The 14885-nt window shown below is 45.4% G+C and overlaps 1 long non-coding RNA gene across 1 annotated transcript; it reads left to right on the forward strand.

Moving 5' to 3' along the window:
* The first annotated feature begins 4631 nt into the window (after window positions 1–4631).
* LOC121444767 lies at window positions 4632–14382 on the forward strand. The gene is made up of 3 exons (XR_005973823.1): window positions 4632–4676; window positions 7758–7950; window positions 14282–14382. It is a non-coding gene; the product is annotated as an uncharacterized LOC121444767 (long non-coding RNA).
* The last annotated feature ends 503 nt before the right edge of the window (window positions 14383–14885 follow it).

Genomic DNA, 14885 nt, shown 5'->3' on the forward strand with positions numbered 1-14885 from the left:
GAGGCTAGAGCTAATGGGCCAATCAGCTTATAATTTATAATTTATGGAGACCTATGTGTGATTTTATTTGGGACTAAACAGCCAGGGAGCCAGGCGGGACAGAAACAACAACAAACAGGCCCCCCCACTCCATGTTACAGATTGGCGCCCATGTGGATAACTGCATCCACAGAAAGCCTGAAAAATGTGGTAAAGACTAGAGTAAAGCATTTCAGGTTTTCAGCTGTAGCAGAAAAAAAGCTGCTGTTTAAAAATGCCGGCTTTCTGGGCCTTCCTGCCAGGGAAAACTCTCTTTCAAGCAGGCAATCCCGATGGATACACTGTTGAAGCTTGCTTCCTGGCAAGGACCTTAAAAACACCATAGAGTTGTGGCAAAAACTTCTCCATATTCCTTAGCACATTAAAGACCCATGTGGGCAGAAAAAGAGAGATATACAGTAAAGAGAGATTCAAAGAGTAAGAAAACCTCTAAATGTTTTACAGTGTATTAGAAATATATACAGGCTAAAGGTTAAAGTTCTCAGAGTTAAGAAAAAAAGAAAGAGAGTAGCCTGGGAGGCAGAGACAGACAGATCTCTGTGAATTCAAAGATAGCCTGGTTTACAGAGGGAGTTCCAGGACAAAGATATACAGAAAACCTGTCTCAAAAAGCCAAAAGTTAAAAGTAAAAATAAAAGAAATAGAGGTTAAAATAAAGCCATGTAAAGATGAAAAATACACAGAGAATCTTGATACTGTATGTTATTATGCTCTCTTTGAATTGTTTGAATGCTGAGGAAGGAGCAACAGCTGCTAAAAGATATTTGCTTATAAATGCTGGAGAATTAATCCAAGATAGATATTTTGAAAATACCTCCGCTTCAAAATTGAAGTCAAAAGGTATGTTACTTTGGAGAAGAGAGTTTGCTTTTGTTCCCACAGAAAATGAGAGATTGTGGATTTATTCAGAGTTAAGAAAAATCAGCTTTGTTCAAGGAAGACCACCTGAGAAATCTCCAACAGGAATAGATGGCCCAGATGTCTGAGTTCTTCATCCAGAACAGGTTCAAGATTGCTGCCTGAGATGATCAAGACTCACAGGATACTTCAGTCAGGACTTGATCATAACTCTAAATTTTCTTTAGGTTCCCATAAGATTATCAGCTCCCTCAACCAGCTGGAAGTAGCCTGGAATACTACACCCACATTCCCAAAATATGGACTATGGGTATTTTCCTTTTTTAAAAAAAAAAAAGAGGGGGAAGTGGTACAGGAAAATTGTCTGTATTCTGTCAATCATGTTATAAATAAACGCTGATTGGCCAGGTAGGAAATATAGGCAGGAAACCCAGACAGGAAGTAGAAATGATGTAATGAGAACAGGAGAATTCTGGGAAGGAGGAAACTGATTCCTCCCACTCCTGCCCAGGTCACCAAAGCAGCAGGATGTGATCTGACCATTCAAAAAGGTACTGAGCCACATGGCTAACATAAGTCAGAAAAATGGGTTAATCAAGATGTGAGAGTTAGCCAGTGAGAGGCTAGAGCTAATGGGCCAATCAGCTTACAATTTATGGAGACGTATGTGTGATTTTCTTTGGGGCTAAACAGTTGTGGGGAACTGGGCGTGGCAGAAAACCCCAACAAACAAGCAGGCCTGCCCACTCATGTTACATTAGACATCAGTTTTATGGGGATGAAAATGTAATATGTTTTAGGATAATGTAAGCTATTAATATTAAAGTAGTTTGTATTAAATAATTATACCTTTGATTATCTGATTGTATAATATATGATAATAACATTTTGTCTCCCACATATTTCTTTGTAATTACATAACAAGTAAATTTTTTTCAACTGAGAAAAAAATCTTCTGGTTATTCTGTCAGTATTTATTAACTTATAAGACTGGACAGGCAATTGATTCTGATATGAAACAAAATTGTGATGTTCTATGGAATTTATTTATAAAATTCTGTAATAAAGTTATAAAACCTTTTATTTTGTTTAAAAAAAGAAAAGAAAATGTATAAGAATAAAAGTGAGGCAGGACTGATCAAGTAACAGACTCTTGATTTTGAGTAATATAGGAATTTGCCATTCATTGGAGGTTTCCACAGCATGGGAAGCCATTAGAGTCAGCTTATCAGCTTCCCTTACTAGTATAGTGGTTGTGAGTATGGTGTACAAACAGGATGACCAATGGGAGGCCATGCTTGAACAGATATGCTACAGGTCTCTGCCAAGGTTCTGGGTCTGAGTTGAAATGCCCTTTGCAGTGCCTCAAATTTCATGGATGAAAAGGTGGAACAATTTAGTAAAATCTACTAGAGTCAGATCTGGGACTCTAGTTAGAACCTGCTTTAGTTCTTGAAAACCTTGTTCCTCTCTTTCAGCCCAATTCAAAGGCTGATCTTCTGCAGTGGAAGAATAAAGGGGCTGGGCTATTTTAGCAAACCTAGCAATGCGGAGACTGCAATATTCTTTCACCTCCAAGAATTCACATGCCTGTTTCTTGGTTTGGGGAGTGGGATCCAGAGAATAGCTTTTTTTCTGGACAACATTGAGAGTTCTCCTACCTTGAAAAAGCTTTTATCCAAGAGAGGAGACCTCTCCCTTGCAGGGCTAAGCCCTTTTTTTTTTTTGATGGAGATATGATATCCCAATGTCTAGTATAAGTGCTGCCAGTAAAAAATCACTTACATACTGAAGCACAGTAGAGTCAGGGCTTGGCACCCTGGATCCTGTTAAGTCTCTTTGTATACTTTTTGAACCCTTAAGGTAGGTAATTAGTCCAGGGTAACTAATTAGTCTCATTGGACATTGGATCATCAATTCAAAGGCAAATAGCGCTGTCTCACTGGTGCCAGAGGAATGAATAAACATCCTTAGTGTCTAGGACCATATAGACTGGTACTCTGGCAGGTAGGAGACTGAGCAGAGTATATATATATATATATATATATATATATATATATATATATATGAATTTGGAACAGTAGAGTGAATGACTTCAGTCTGCTTATATATCTCCCAGTGTTATAAGGAAGCCTCTTGTTAGTTTCTAGCTACTTAGCCCCGAAATCATCACACAGAAACTGTATTAATTAAATCACTGCTTGGCCCATTAGCTCTAGTTTCTTTCTTTCTTTCTTTCTTTCTTTCTTTCTTTCTTTCTTTCTTTCTTTTTTTTTTGATTTTTTGAGACAGGGTTTCTCCGTAGCTTTTTGGTTCCTGTCCTGGAACTAGCTCTTGTAGTCCAGGCTGGCCTCGAACTCACAGAGATCCGCCTGCCTCTGCCTCCCAAGTGCTGGGATTAAAGGCATGCGCCACCACTGCCCGGCTCTAGCTCTAGTTTCTTATTTGCTAACTCTTGCATCTTAATTTAACCCATGTCCATTAATCTGGGCATCACCACGAGGTCATGGCCTACCAGCGAAGTTTCATTGTGTCTCTCTCTGGCGGCAGCTCCATGGCTTCTCTTGACTCTACATCCTTTCTCCCAGCATTCAGTTTAGTTTTCCCCAGCTATCTAAGTTCTGCCCTTCTATAGGTCCAAAGCAGTTCTTTATTAATCAGTGGTAGTCACAGCATACAGAGGGGGAATACTACATCATCCCAGAGATTAGGGACTGACTAGTAATCGGAGATCTTTGGTTTACATACAGGCAAGAAAGGTATATTCCAAGCTGACTAGCATGGGACAGGGCTGTTAGCTTCTTATAGCCTCTTAATATGAGAGTAATTTCCAGTCAAGTCTTTTGGTTTATGAGATATTACCAGACCTTATATTTGTGGCTGCAGCCATGAGACTTACCATGGTTAGTGGGTCACCAGTGTGCTACCTTAAGAAACTGTCATTGCAAGTCCTGGAGCAGGATCCCTGGTTCTGGACTTGTTTCATCTGTAGAATTCTGGATAAGCTAGAAGACAGTCTGCAGGGAGAAGGGCAATTAAGTTGGTAGAAGCTGTAAAGGAAGGTTCAGCTTTTGAGGAGTAAAGGTCATGATGGTATCTTATTTTCAAAGATCTCTGCCTAGAAGGGAGAAAGGACAACCTGGAACTATCATAAAGGACTGAGTCATCAGTCTATTGCTCAGGTGTTCTTTCAGATGTGAGGTGATCATAGTTAATCAGTCCTGTGTCTTCCTGTACTGCCTTCTTGGACCTGCTTCCTCCACTGTTCTTTTTATTTGCAACCAGCCACGATGGAGTTTTAAAAAACAGAAACCTCTGTCCCAGTGTCTAATAAAAGCTTAACTTGATGATTTTCTATTGACACAGTAATCAAGGGATCTTGGATGCCTAAGAGGGTAGAGCCTCTGGTCCATCATTCTAATTCACTATCCATCTCCCTTGTGGTCAAGAGGGTCATTGCTTGCCTGGGATGATTAAGGCTGGGATGGTTAAGGCTGGGATGGTTTAGGATGGTTAAGGGATTCTTTCAGTGTCCCTTTTCCTTACAATAAGTACATTGATCTGATGGAGGAAGGTCATTGGCTAATAAAGGAACTGCCTTGGCCCATTTTATTGGTTAGAAGATAGGTGGGAGGAGTAAACAGAACAGAAAGCTGGGAGGAAGAGGAAGTGAGCTCAGACTCCACAGCTCTCCTCTCGGGAGCAGACGCCTCAGAGAGACGCCATGCCCTGCTCCCGGGCAGACACACGTGATGAAGCTCCGACCTAGAATCTTCCTGGTAAGCGCACCTAGGGGCACTACACAGATGATTAGAAATGGGCTAAATTAATATGTGAGAATTAGCCTAGAAGAGGCTAGATAGAAATGGGCCAAGCAGTGATTAAATGAATACAGTTTGTGTGTTGTTATTTCGGGCATAAGCTAGCCAGGCAGCCGGGGTGCTGGGAACGCAGCCCCGCCGCCCCTATTACTACATTGATCTGCTTTTAGTGGGGACTTCTCCCATTTTTGTTTTGGGAGATCCAGCCTCAGGACAAGCAGTGGGGAACTTGGGGTTAGTCGACTGGAAAGCAGACATCAAAACATTGGCTGGCAGCTTAGCTGGCAATCAGGGCACCTTGTCTCTGATTTTCAGTATGTCAGTTATTTGAAACTTTTGAACCACTCCAATGAGCAGGGAAGCAGTCATTCCAGAGAAGACCTCCAGCTTTTGAGGGTGGGGTGTGTGTGTGTGTGTGTGTGTGTGTGTGTGTGTGTGTAAGACTATCTGGGGCTTATTGGATGACAAAAGGAAAATTTGGTGTCCTAGCGTTTTCCAGAGCTAGTGAGTCAAAAGGGGTAAAGGAAATTCAGAAAGTTTCTCTCTCTCTCTCTCTCTCTCTCTCTCTCTCTCTCTCTCTCTCTCTCTCTCCCTGTGTGTGTGTGTGTGTGTGTGTGTGTGTGTGTGTGTTATGGAGTTTGTGATTCCCAGTGAAAAAAACATAGACTCAATCCAGTGAGTTAAATTTATTACAACTACTAACAAGACAATAATTTCTGAGCCAAATTTAAGACTGATGCGAGAAAGAGAGTGGGGTGTTTTTAAAGGAGGAAAACACAAGAAGACCTTGAGTATCTGTACCAGCCAAGAGTTGTTGTTCTCCTCACCCAAGATTTGGTAGTCAAGGTGACCTCAGAATAGTTCTCAAATGTCTGCATAAGCAGATTACAGAAGCCAAAGAGCAGTTAATCATAGCATAACAAGTAGATAGTCACAGCTGTATATTTTAGGGTGGGGGAGGGGATCACTGAGTCAAGGTTATTGAAACTTATCTTTCAGGGAAGGGATTCAGAGACAGAGGAGTAGTGGGTACCGGAATGGATGCCCAGCATAAAATGGAATTTTTTTTTTTAAAAAAAAAACTGTCTATGTTGTAACCACTCAAAAAAATACCTTGGTATTCCTCTGGGCCCTGGAGAACCTCAGTAGGCTTAGATAAATTAGTGGGGTTTTGAGCTGTGCCCAGAATTCCAGTCATAAGTCACTGGTAAAAGTTTCCAGGCCCTGGGAACAGCAGAACGAATTGGGGAGCTGCCTCAGCACCTATACCGATGACTGAGGTAAAAAAAAAAAATGCCTTTTTGCCTCTACTTTAATATGTTACCTTTCCTCTGGAGTAAATACAATCAGGAGTTGCTGGCAATCACCCCAGGGTGCATAATGGCTGTGGAGAACAAATTTCAAGAGGGCAGTTAGGATTTAGGGTTTGTCAGAAAAGGAGAAGGTTCTGTTGTCCAGTTATGCAAATCTGAAGTAGAGAAAGGGACAGAGACTAAGAAAGAGTGGTGCCCTTCCCCAAAGTTTCTGCCTTCACCTCCAGGAAGAAGTGGGCCTCCTGCAAGGGAAAGACAAAGGCTGGGATCTGACTCAAATCTGGAGAATGGCAGACCTTCAAGAAGGATGCCAAACTGGTTAAGGAAGTGCAGAGAATGGGGGGAAACTGGATGTCTCCTCAGGAGGCAATGTGATGGTCACAAAGTGAAGGAGGGGGCAACAGGGGTTATAGCTCCAGAAGGGGTAGTGGGGAAGTAGGAATGGGGGTAGAGATGGATAAAGTAGGGCAGGACAGAATACACTAGCTTGACGTTGGGGGAAGAGGAATGAATTTGGAGCAGATAGGTCAGATGAAGGGGAGAGAGATGAACATGAGTTGTGGGATTGGGGGAGAAAAACCAACAGAGGATCTCAGGACAGACAGCAGGATGCAGGTGACAGGAAACATTTTAGAAAGCAAAACAATAGGATAATCCCTAAAGTGCAAACCTTCAGACAGCTGGGTGGGTATTGAACAAGTTTCAACCATTGACCAATATAGATCAGGGTGCCCTGGGGATCCTGTGCTTTGAGCCAGACTGATTTCACAAAATGATTCAGTGGACCAATGGATGGTCCTCTTCATAGGAGGGTCAGCCAATCTCACAAGAAGTGAACAGCTTTTCCTTTGAGAGTGAACCCTCATAGTTTTCTCCAGATCCTTGGGAGCAATTTTTTTTACCATACATTGAGGGGTGAGAGTTTGAATTTTGTAGTCCCCATATTAGAAGAGAATTTATGTGACTCAGAGAAATAGAAGACTAATAGCTTGCCAGAAGCACTGACAATGAAGAGACGGCAAACCCAAGTTAGACTTGTCAGAGGGCCCCTCTGCCTTGAGAGCAAGCGAGAAGCCAAGTCAGAGCGGGCAACTCCAGGAGCAGTTGAGTATGACGAGATTTCCCATATAGGCGGGGAAAAGAATCAATTGTGGAGTTTGCAGACAAAAAGACAAAGCAAATGACCAGTCTGCTGGTATGGACAGTGTCAGAGGCCCTTGCAGGAACTGTAGAGGTTCCAAGGACCGTGGTGCAGATGAAGAAAGGGCACTAGCCCCTGTAGTAAATAAGGCAGAATTTAATCTTGGAGCCCTTGGACAAGTTTGTTAGGCCCTGAGACATGTGTGTGTGTGTGTGTGTGTGTGTGTGTGTGTGTGTGTGTGTGTGTGTGTGTGTGTATACGTGTATATATATGTATACATATATACATACATACATACATACACAGGACCCAGAAACCCCTTTGGCAGATATGAAAGGTGTCATGTCCTCTTGAGGGCAGCTGTCCCCCCGGGGAGGTCCTGCTCCCACATGAAAGTGTCTAAGCCTCAAGTGTGCATGGCTCCTTGACCAGAACCCCTTGGAGGTGGCAGGCTTCTATAAGGGCCCTGGTTAGTTAGATGCGCATCTAGCACCCAGTGCGTAGATGTACAATGCCTGGTAGCCTCTGGAGAAGGAGAAGAAAGATAATTTTTTATAAATTTAACTTTTGTTGACTTTTTTGCAGATTTTACATCATGCATCCCAATCTCACCTATCTCTCCATCCCTGCCACATCTGCCTTCCACCCTTGCAATCTCCCCCCTAAACAAAACAAACTTTAAAAGAAAAACCAAAACTCAAAGAAAACTACAAACAAAGCAAAACAAAACAAACAAAAAAGGAGAAGAATCTAGTCACGGAAGCTGAAGCATAGCATGGTGAGTCACACATTTCAGCCTTTCATCTTTCCAGCTTCACTCGCAAGTACTCATTGCCGTGAGTCACTGGTCGGGTTTAAGGTCTCTTCTTACTGCCACACCATTGATTAAGGGAATCTCACCGGTGCTCCTCTTGGATATTCTCTTGTCCTGTGTGGTGGGGATCCTGCAGTTTTGGACCTGTAGGTTTGTCCCCTTCTCGTGCTCCAACAGTTCGTAGATGAGGTGGATGTTGGGGTGGTTCAACTCATAGCCCTGGTTCTGGGCCTGGGTTGGTCAGCCCGCCCAGCTTTTCCCCACCTTGACCACCAAGTCAAACTCTCCAGCACTGCCTCAGTCAACCCATCCATGGCAGCCTGCAGCAAGGAGCAGCACCGGGGTCTGGCTCATTCACACTCATACCACAAGGACCAGATCTACTGCCTTGTCAAGCCAAAGTACAGGGCCCTCTCTCCCACGTAGCAGACAAGGAGGGGTAGGGTCAACTCCCCTGCTCTCATACCCTTGCCCAGCTCACCTGTGCCCCCACCAGCATGGTCAGCTTTAGGGTGCTGTCCAGGCAGGGTGTATGGCCCCCTCTCCTATGTGCTGCAGTCAGTGAGGGATAGGGCTAGTTCTCCCAGTCCTGTGACCCCAGGGCCAGCTCTCTCACCCACCACAGGTAGCAAGGGATAGAGGTGGGGGACGTCTTTCTCACCCAATCTGCCACATGAGAGATCGTGGGCAGGGCCATCTCTGCTGCTCTTGTGTAACATGGAGGCTGGCTTGTTTGTTTGTTGGGGTTTCTGTCCGCCCAGTACCCCACAACTGTTTAGTCCCAAAGGAAATCACACATAGGTCTCCATAAATTATAAGCTGATTGGCCCATTAGCTCTAGCCTCTTGCTGCAGCCAGCGCAGCCTAGATGCCAAGACTGGTGGGGAGTGCCGGGATTGAGACACAGAGGCTTCTTTTTTGGTGGAAGAACAGCAACCTTTATTTTGCCCAGCAACCTTTTATACCTCTACTCCTGTGGAGACCCACCGGCCAGAAAGAACACAAACATCCTTACACAAACATTACAGACCACAAGGAAGTTCTGCTGTCAGAGGGAGTGAGGGCAGCTGGATCATAACAACTCCCCCCATTTTATTTTATAATACCTTGTGTGTCATGGGGAATAGCCCTCTAATATCCCCTGTCTTAGGTGGCATCCTGCCCCCATAGTATTGACTGTCTGTGGCTACCCAGACACATAGCCCTAAACCAAGTATCCCCAGGACTGACAGTGCCAAGGAGCCAGACCAGCACTGCAACCATCTAGCATGCACTAAGTGGGTGGTAAAATTAACAAAAGCAGTATTCCAAATCCCTCTCATATGATGGTTGAGTTCCATAACAGTAGCAGAAGCATGCAAAAGCATGCAATAATACAGTGCCATGAGTAACACACATAACATGATTAACTGTTGAAAAGTCCAAAGATAGTCCACTTGCTCCTGAACCAGAGCTACTTGTTGGTTCAAGGTCAATATGCCTAATTGAATATGTGCAAAGCATTGCTGACTCTTTTCAGCAAGCTGGTTGACAGTCTCAGCCGTCTGCACAGTCTGTGAGAGAGCAAGTCCGGCAGCAGTAGCTGTGGTGGCAAAGCTCTGCTCCAGCTGCCTTCTGGCCCCAGCCACACTCACTCTGGATCCAAACTGCTGCATGGAGTGGAGCAAAACTCAGAGAAGCAGGCTCGCTGCTCCTGCTCCAGACCACGTGGGTCTTTAATGTGCTAAGGAATATGGAGAAGTTTTTTTTGCCACAACTCTATGGCGTTTTAAGGTCCTTGCCAGGAAGCAAGTTGCAACAATGTATCCATAGCTCCATAGTCCGGACTGCCCGCTTTAAAGAGTCAGAGTTTTCCCTAGCAGGAAGGCCCAGAAAGCCGGCATATCCCAGCACTCGGGAGGCAGAGGCAGGTGGATCTCTGTGAGTTCGAGGCCAGCCTGGTCTACAAGAGCTAGTTCCAGGATAGGCTCCAAAACCACAGAGAAACCCTGTCTTGAAAAACCAAATAAATAAATAAATAAATAAATAAAACAGCAGCTTTTTTCCTGCTACGGCTGAAAGCCGAAATGTTTTACTCTAGTCTTTCCCAAGCTTTCTCAGGCTTTCTGTGGATGCAGTTATCCACGTGGGTGCCATTCTGTAACATGAGGGGCTGGGCCTGCTTGTTGTTGGGATTTCTGTCCTGCCTGGTACCCCACAACTGTTTAGCCCCAAAGAAAATCACACATAGGTCTCCATAAATTATAAGCTGATTGGCCCATTAGCTCTAGCCTCTCACTGGCTAACTCTCACATCTTGATTAACCCATTTTTCTGACCTATGTTAGCTATGTGGCTCAGTACCTTTTTTCAGTGGGGCAGATCACATCCTGCTGCTTTGGTGGTCTGGGCAGGAGAGGAAGGAATCAGTTTCCTCCTTCCCAGAATTCTCCTGTTCTCATTACATCATTTCCACTTCCTGTCTGGTTTTCCCACCTATACTTCCTGCCTGGCCAATCAGCGTTTATTTAAAACATGATTGACAGAATAGACAATTCTCCCACACCACTCTTGACCTCAGGGCCAGCTCCCCTGTGTGTTCCAACAATAGCCCAGGTGAGGTACACACCCCGTAGTGAGGGATGGTTCCATCTTGCCAGAGTGCAGTGGCTAGCTCTCCTGCTGCAGTGTCCAGTAGGGGGAGGGCATGAAAGGCCAGTTATGCCAGGGCCAGTGAGGGGTGCAGCCAGATCACTGTGGCCCTTGGATTTCAACATGCCTGGTTCCCAATATTTCAATGGCAACAAGGGCCATGGACATCAACATAGACTCCAGCTGCAGCAGGAATATGAAACCAGGCATGGCTCTCTGCAGCAGCTCTGGCCGACATCATCATGGACCTGGTGGCAGCACAGGCCTTCTAGATCAGTGAGGCCATGGCAGCAGCATGGCCCTCAGATACCAACATGGTCCCAGGTGGCTGACCAGACAGACCCTGAGCATCTGCAGAGCCCTTGGTGGTAACAGGAGCCACGGACATCACCCCACATCCCAATTACTACAGCACAGGCCCCTGGATCAGTATGGTCCCTGGAGTGGCATAGCCCTCAGACACCAGCATGGTCTTAGGTGGCTGACCAGATCTTGGGTGTCTGCTCAGCCCATGGTGGTAACAGAATCCATGAACATCAATACATACCCTGGCTGGTGTAGGACCGTGGGCTCAGATATGGCCCTCAGTAGTGCAGCCCTGGGCCAGAGGACACCATGGCCCTGGTAACAGTGCAGGCCACTCATATCAGCATGGTTCTGGCAGTGTCACGGCACTTGAACTGCCACATGGCCACAGGTTGCAGTTTAGACCCCTGGCATCCCTGTACACTGCCCAGGGTTTCTAGTCCTGCAGTGGTGTTGCAAGGAGAGGCGGTTTGTTTGTCCCAGCTGCTTGGCTAGCTTAGCACTGAAATAAGCACATAGAAACTGTATTAATTTAAACACTGCCTGGCCCATTGGCTCTAACCTCTTATTGGCTAACTCTTACATCTGAATTTGACCCATTTCTATCAATCTGTATAGCACCATGAGGTTGTGGCCTACCAGAAAAGTTTCAACATTATCTTCCTCTGGCTGCAGATCTATGGCATCTCTCTGACTCTGCTCTCTTACTCCCAGAATTCAGTTGTCTTCTCTGCCTACCTAAGTTCTGCCCTATCAGCTAGGCCAAGGCAGTTTCTTTATTCATCAACCAATGAAAGTAACATATAGACAGAAGGACCTCCTACACCAAGGCAGCAAGAAGATAACAGTAAGAGTTCTGGGCCATGCCATGTGGCTGGCAGGGAAGAGGGGAGGCACAGGACTTAACCAAGTGCTGCCTGGAGTTTCTAGCCTAGGGCCTGCAAGAGGGGAAGATCTTAAGGCCCATACGGAGTCATGGCCCTTCTAAGGGACCCTGGCAGAGAGGAGTTGTGAAGTAATAGAGAGTCCTGCTCAGATGTGGAGGACATGATGTCCCATAGTACTTGTGCAGAGGTCTTATCTCCCCTTTGGGCTTACAGTTTCAGAGGTTTAGTCCATTATCATCAGGTGGAACAAGGTGGCATGCAGATAGACGCGGTGCTAGAGAGGGAGCTGAGAGTTCTAGATCTTGAATCACAAGCAGCAGACATACTTTCTCCAAGGCCATACTTACTCCCACAAGGCCACACCTCCTAAGCATGCCACTCCCTATGAGATTAGGGGGCCAATTACATTCAAACCACAAACACCAGCAACAAAATCAAGAAAATCAATTACATAACCTCCTCGGCCAAACTCGCCCAGTATGCGTTCCATCACTCACACAGTTGGCTGGCCGCCCTTTCAAAGAAAACTGCAACCAGATCTCTCATGAGAGGCAGAACCAGAAAACTGGATCTCTGCTACTAGAGTCCCAAATTAGCATTGGAAAGACTGGGGCAAGGTCCTCATCAGGCAAATCCTCCATTCAGGAAAGGGTCTCCCCCAAAAGTTTTACCCCTCTTATCCAGAAGAAGGCTCTCCAGAAAGGGCCTATCCTTAGTTAGAAGGATCCTCATTGGACTTGCCATCCTCAACCAGAGCCAGAACTGAATTGAGTATACAGACTTAGGAGTGGAGAAGGACTCTAGTCATTTTAGTGCCCAGGAACATAGCAGTCATTCTGGACCTCTATGAACTCAGGGAGAGAAGTGGGGCCCCAGACTATTTGTCAGGGGCTACCTCCCCTGAAATATCTCCTTGGTCAGGAAGGCCCAGACCAAGACTGAGTCCCATGAGGCATGGGGGGGGGGATCTTGCTGAGGCCCTCCAAATGAAAGGAACTACTTACGATAGTTGCCAACCATCACGCTAATTAAGTCAAGTAAGATTATAAGAACCCTTCAATAATGGCCAGACCGAGAGTAGGCTAATGCATTTGTTACTATAGTGTGTGTTTTCCTCCATCTTTTTGTTTTACGGCTCTGGGATTATTTATTTCTCGGGTGTTTTCTCAGGTGTGGTTGACCTCCTCCGACTAAAGTTTTTCTTTTAGTACCTTCTGCAATTATAAATTTATAGATAGATAATGTTTACAGATTTTACTGTGGAATGTTTTTCTTTCTATTGTGATTAAAGTTTTGCTACAGTATAGTAGTTTAGGCTAGCCGTTTTGGTCTCTCGGAGTTTGTAGAACACCTGTCCTGGCCCTTCTGACTTTTGGAGTCTCCACTTTTGGAGTCAAATACCGTCCCAATGGGTCTTTCTTCATATGTTACTTGGATTTTGTTCACTTACAACTTTCAATATTCTTTCTTCATTCTGTGCAGTTAGTGTGTTGGTTATTGTGTAAAATGGGAAATTTCTTTTCTGACCCTATCTATTTGGTGTTCTATATGCTTCTTGTACCTTGATAAGCACCTCATTTAGGTTTGGGAAATTTTCTTCTTTGGTTTTATTGAAGATAGTTTTTTTTGCTTCTGACTTGGATTGTAAGCCCCTCAAGGCACGTGAGTGTCCACACCCCTGCCCCTGAGGACCTCCAACTGCCACCAGGTTCCACTAACGGAACACTCTGAGTCTGAGGAAGTTACCACTGAGTATCTGGCACCCCTCTATTACTCTTGGAGACAGAAGTACCCCAATCATGGTCTTTAAGGCTAGAGCTGACCTGTTTCCCCTGACCCCATCCCCCCACCCTTGGAGCTGCAATTGCCCTTTTCTCTGCCCTCCCACCTATTCCATTCTCTAGCCCTTTCCTATTGATGTGACCCTTCCTCTAGACCTCGCTTTTCATTCTTACCTTTTGGCCTCCACAGAAGCCCTGGTTCCAGGCACTGAGTCCTTCCTCTGACTTAGCCAGGCTAAGTCCCTGACCCCATTGAGTGTGGTAATGACCCTCTTAGGCTTGGTCCTTGCTCAGTCCTCCTTGAGTCCTGGAGATGCCCACAACTACAGGCTGCAGTGACGTTTTCCTTTCCCTCTCTCATCTATGGGAACATGTCTTCCATACCCTCTCATTCTCCCTTAGGATACCTTATAGATAAACCCAGCCTCTCCACCTGACATCCGACCTGAAGGGCCCTAAATTTATTATCTTTTGCAATCAAATTTGGCCTCAATACCCCTTAGATACTCAATCCAAAGGCCCACCTCAGGAAACCCTAGTTCCTAATATTATTTGGAGCCTTTACAAATACTGTGAATGGGAAAGTGGAAGACATTCCCCGTTCCCTATTTCTCTTGTCTCTGCTCCAAACCCTGTTTGGTTTTGTCTGGTCTCTCCCACCTGCCAGGGTGTAAACACCTTATCTTTTCAGCTCCCATAGATGGATCTGTAAGTTTGTTACAAAGCGGGAGCTGTGAGCCAGACCTATCCCAAGGGAGAGAAAGCATTGAAGTAGGCCAGCTACAAATGCGCACACCCTGAACACACTCTTCACTGTCTGCTGTTTCTCTCAGCTCCCTCCTGCAGCATCCTTTGACTATAGGTAGGACTCCAAAATTTTCTGTCTCTAAGACTTCCTTGTTCTCAGCTCACTAGGTGCAGTTTGACGGGGATTCAGGTGTTGAAGTAATAAGGGCGGCGGCGGGGCTGCGTCCCCAACACCCCAGCCGCCTGCCCGGCTAGCTTATGCCCCGAAATAATTACACGGACACTGTATTCTTTTAAACACTGCTTGGCCCATTCTCTTCTAGGCTAATTCTCACATATTAATTTAGCCCATTTCTAATCATCTGTGTGTAGCACCCCAAGGTGCGCTTACCGGGAAGATTCTAGCCTATGTCCATCCTGGGTAGGACCTTCATCACGTGTGTCTGCCAGGGAGCAGGGCATGGCATCTCTGCTGAGGCGTCTGCTCCGGAGAGCAGAGCTGTGGAGTCTCTGAGCTCACTTCCTCTTCCTCCCAGCGTTCTGTTCTG

Source organism: Microtus oregoni, unplaced genomic scaffold, assembly GCF_018167655.1.
Source record: "Microtus oregoni isolate MIOR12 unplaced genomic scaffold, Mior012 000140F_ref0000409, whole genome shotgun sequence".
Taxonomy (NCBI): Eukaryota; Metazoa; Chordata; class Mammalia; order Rodentia; family Cricetidae; genus Microtus; species Microtus oregoni.